This window comes from Lycium ferocissimum, chromosome 9 (assembly GCF_029784015.1).
Source record: "Lycium ferocissimum isolate CSIRO_LF1 chromosome 9, AGI_CSIRO_Lferr_CH_V1, whole genome shotgun sequence".
NCBI lineage: Eukaryota > Viridiplantae > Streptophyta > Magnoliopsida > Solanales > Solanaceae > Lycium > Lycium ferocissimum.
Genome location: NC_081350.1, coordinates 41,784,447 through 41,789,610, shown reverse-complemented (window position 1 = coordinate 41,789,610; position 5,164 = coordinate 41,784,447).

Below are 5,164 nucleotides of genomic sequence, written 5' to 3'. Positions count from 1 at the left end.
GACTATGATTCTAGATCTACTTAGGGATGCATTTGGGTTTGCAAGGATCCCTAATTCTTTCTATGAGGCCAAGAAAACCATCAAAAAGCTTTCCCTTGATTATATCAACAAATGATAGGTCCATTTGTTGATTGAAAGTTCATTTTTGTACAGCTTGATTAACCCCCCCCCCCCCCCCAAATACCCTTAACCCCTTTTTAATCCCTCTAAGCTTAGACATCTAAGTGATTCTCTATGTTTGTTGGTTTGGTTTGAGGTTTTTTAGTCAATACTGCTATGTGGATGCAAATGTCTCTATTTAAATAAAGGTCTAAGTGTACTGTTCACTGGAATATGTTCTTTTCTGTCTGAGCATGATTGATGTATTTAAAGAATGTGTGAGTAGGGAGTTTTTTCATAGATGTTTAATCCCAGTTATGTAATGGAATGTATGAAACACATGAGTATATTGAGTCATAGTGTGATTTTTGAGGTGTGCTATATGTTTGGTACAAGATAGTTCTATCCAGAACTGCCTATAATATTTGAATACCTACTATGGCACAACTGGCCCGCCCTCATGCTTACCCCATCCCCCTTTTGTTATTAAGTTAACTTGCACAACTGAAAGCCTGATTTGCTATATCCTGCCAGTCTCCAAATGCTAAAATATTTGTCTACAAGCAAGTGACCTGAGTTAACTGTCCTTGAATGAATTCATGTTGATGTGCTTTTGTCTGTCTGTGCCACATGTATTCTGTCCCAGAATTTAAAAGTTCAATTTGGTCCTTTTGATTAATTTTATTTTATTTTAAATTCTTTTTTGTAGCCAAGTGATGCAGCTAGTGGACACGTTTCACCCACGGACGTTAGAAGATCATTTGGTGGCAGTAATCGTAATGGCAACCAATGAAGTTCCGTGCAATTGTATTAGACAATTAAGTATGGTAGTTGATTGAATGGACGTAACAGATCCTTTATGATTAGTGGTTTGAGTGGATGTGTTTAATGTTAGTTTTTGAGACTAATAAGGATACTGATTTTGGAGTGAATGTGTTTAATATTAGGTTTGAGACTAATGATAATACTTGCTTTATGTTAATGTCAATATGGCTTAATAATACATTGATGTTACTTGATTTTAGTAAACAATTTGAATAATAAATTGAGGCTTCATTACATTAATATGTTCTCAATCAGTTTTGGAGTAATAATTGTCCCAAAAAAAGGTATCAGAATAGCATAGCTAACAATGGCTAGCTGGTCAAATGTATTCAAGCTTTCGAGGTTGTAACCCCCGCTAAATAAATGAATTGTGGGGTTTTAACCCCCTCTAACATTTTTTAATAAAAAAATTAAATAGCAATTGCGGAGGTCAGAACCGCCGCTAAATACATCACACAACCGCCGCAATTGTGTTGCAGCGGTCAGGAAAACAAGCTCCGCAAAATGTTTGCGGCGACAAGAATTGGGGGGGTTTTGTGGACCGCTGCTACAGCGGATAGCGGGGGTTAACAACCGCCGCAATGTGTGAATTTAACCCTGCAAATGGAGCCTTTTTTTGTAGTGTTCTTACTCAATACTAAGCCGAGAAATTTACCGATATGAATTTGGTGAGATAGGTGAGTTCTTTCACCCTTAATCAGAAGTCTCGGTTCGAGCTTCAGAAAAAATCATGAGAATGGAAATTTTTTGTTGAAGTGTTGCCCCCATAAAGGGACAAGTAATTCACGTTTTGTCCTTCAAATGGACCGGTCTTTTAAGTTTTGCAGTTCAAATAAGTTGGTCTTTAATATTTGTCTTTTAAAATTAAATTTATGCCTAGTAGGATATAAGGTCTTTAAAGAAGTTGACATATAATACGTAGCCTAGGGGAAAAAGTGCAAATGATCCTAATGAACCTTAAAGTGCGCGATCTGATATTAAACGGACTCCAATATAAATAAGGGCCACTGAATGAGAAACAATTTTGTTTTTGAGGAAATTGATCGCATTACAATTGGCATTGCCCAAAGTCTTGCAACATTAGCCAAGTTTGATCATCAACATTTGTGAATTTAGCAAGAAGACACGTAAGGTTACAAATGGACAGCCATCACTTGAAGTTGCTTTAACTACCATCCACGTACCCTTTTAGAGAACATACACGTGGCTATCTATTTCTTTAATAAATCTATTTCACTATACACACCATTTTAAAAACCCTCAACCTACTACACCACAAGATGAAAAAATAACCTCATTCTTATAATTATCATCAAAATCCTTACAATATAAGGAGAGCCCGGACAATAAACCAAGAAAATGACACAATGAATCTAGCTCGAGATAAGCTTGATAGGCTACGAAATTATAAACCTCAACCAGCTAGAAGTAAATAACAATTTTAACATGGTGAGATTTCAACAAACTTGAACAATTAAATATAAATATCATACTTTGGAATTGTCGGGAGCAAATAACTCGAACTTCAGGAGAATGTATTAAGAAAGGATAATTCCTATTAATAAGATTTAGAAGTCATATTTTTATTCCTTTAGAAGTTCGAGTTATCTGCGCCCCTGCAATTCCATACTATGGTACTATTAGAGTCATGTTCTCCTATGCATTGCTAAAATGACAGGTTTTGATCAAAGGTGAAGCAGGATTTGAAAAGTTATAGGTTGAACTTTTATAGTCATTTTGACTTATTAATTGTAAATTAATAATTTGTTCGTATGAAATACTTACTCCGTCTATTTTTACTTGTTCATGGTTGGGTTGACACGCCTCTTAAGAAATAATTAATAAAAAAATAAATTTTACTATATCACCTTTTAAATATAATAAATTTAATATTTTGAGAAAGGTATAAATTCAATATTTTGGGAAATGCAGTGGAAATGATTATAGTTATTAATAAGGATGAACTAGGAAGTAAGTGATAAATTTGATCTTGATTTCTCAAACTCTAATCAAAATTGGACAAGTAAAAATGGACAAAGAGAGTAAATTTCTTAAAATTAATATGTGATTTGGGTGTTAGATTGATCATCGAATGAACAATCATCCAATTTATACTTAATGGTTTGACTTTTAAAGTTTTCAACATTGAATTCATGTTTACTTTGAAAATTATGAATTTAAATTAAATATTTATTGAAAATATTAGGTTCAAATGAATTGGCTCCACCCCTGCGAACATTCGACATCCTTTAGATATGTCATTAGAACTTATCCAATCGAAGTCTAAATAGTACTCCCTCCGTCTCACTGCATCTAATATAGTTTAATTAGGCACGGAGTTTAATAAGAAAAGTTAAACTTTTAAAAATTAAGTCAAAAAATTGTGCTTAAAATAAGTCAGAAATATTTGTGCAGCTGTAAATCATTTTATTAATGATAGAAAGAAAATTTTACGTTAAATTATTTTTAAATATATTAATGTATCGTTCTTTTTTGGGATAGAGGGAGTAGTGTTTTATTTGATTAAACATGTCGAGCGTAGATACATTACAAACTCATTTATTACCTTTGTTTCTTTGTTCTTTCTTTGCAAGTGGGTAAAAGGAAAATTCCCAACAAATATTTATGATAAAGTGTTATCAATATTCTTGATTGATTCATTGTTGGAATTAGTTATAGGTGGCAACAAAAACATTAGAGCAAGTTACACACTAATTTGGATTGTTTAATTTTGTGGATATGATTAAGTGACTTTACACTGTTCAAAAAAGTGATCTCTCAGATCAGAGTATTAGTTCTACTTGAGCCATAATTGATCGTATGAATTAACGATGGTTTAGTCACACTCTGGGATACATTTGCATAAGGATCGGTTCTTGCTACTTAAACAACAAAAATCTAAAATTTATTTACTGTCTCACTAAAAATCTAATTACTTTATTAAAAATTACATAAACAACAATTTTCCTTTGAAATTCTAAAGGCAGGAAAGAAAAGGAAAAAATATATATTCCTCAATATCTTGGAATGACACAGCCTCCCGTAATGGCTTAAAAAAAAAATAACCGGTATGTAAAGCATCTCGTGTTAGACGGGTTCGACAAAGGAACACACCTATGAGACGTGATGTAGATAACCCAACCTCTTTGATTAAGAGGTGTGATATAAATAGTTTAATCTATATTGCAAGTATTAGTGGCTGCTTTCACGTATCGGCTCGACTATAACTCATGACCTATATCACACGAAAATAACTTTACCGGCTCGATTAAAACTCATGACCTATAGGTCTCACGGAAATAACTTTATCCGTGACTTCTTGTAATGGCATATTTGCGAAAATGATTTAATATTGAGATAATAGTCAAAATACCCCCCAACGTTTTACCAAAATGCCAACTACACACCGAACCTTGCGGGGTCCTATTACCCCCCTGGACAAATTTTTTCGATAAAATGGCGCTTTCTTTGATGTGGCGATCAATCTGCCAACCCCCAAATATTAAATGGCGGTTGTCCACACGCGCGCCCACGTGCCACGTGTTTAATTTTGCCCCATTTTTTATTAATTTCCCTTCCTCCATCCATCTACTCTTCTTCAAAAAAAAAAAAATCTCTCGATTTTCCATACTCCATTTTTATTAAGGATCCGAAAACCCATACCCAATTCTCCTTCATCTTCATCAACATTATCATCATCATCATCATCTTCACTAGGAGTTGAAAAAAAAATCACACCAACTTGCTCAAATCTAATCCAAACAAACCCAAATGTGAAAGGAAGCTTCCTAACACCAAATAGAACAAAGTTCATCCATTAATTTGATTAAACAATGGGCAATTCGCGAATTGCCTTCTTTTGGGTGGTCTTTAAATTTTGCCCCTCATATTTGCGGTCTTTAAATTTTGCCCTTCATATTTGTGGTCTTTAAGTTTTGCCCTTAGCTTGGATGGGTTTTGGGTTCGAACCCCGCTCAAGCATAAAATAAAGAAATAATTTCGCAAGGCGGAAATTTTGAGGGAGTTATCTTGCCCCTCCCAAGATAACTTCCTTAAGGAAAAAACTAAAGTTATGCGGAGGGGAAATAACTTTTCCTCAAGACATAGTTTAGTTATGCCTTTATGGAAAAACTTTTCCTTAAGGAACTATGCCTTATGGGCGTACTTTTAATTAAGGCATAACCAAAAGTATGCCTTAACTAAAAGTATGCCTTAACTAAAAGTGTGACTTGAAAAGTTT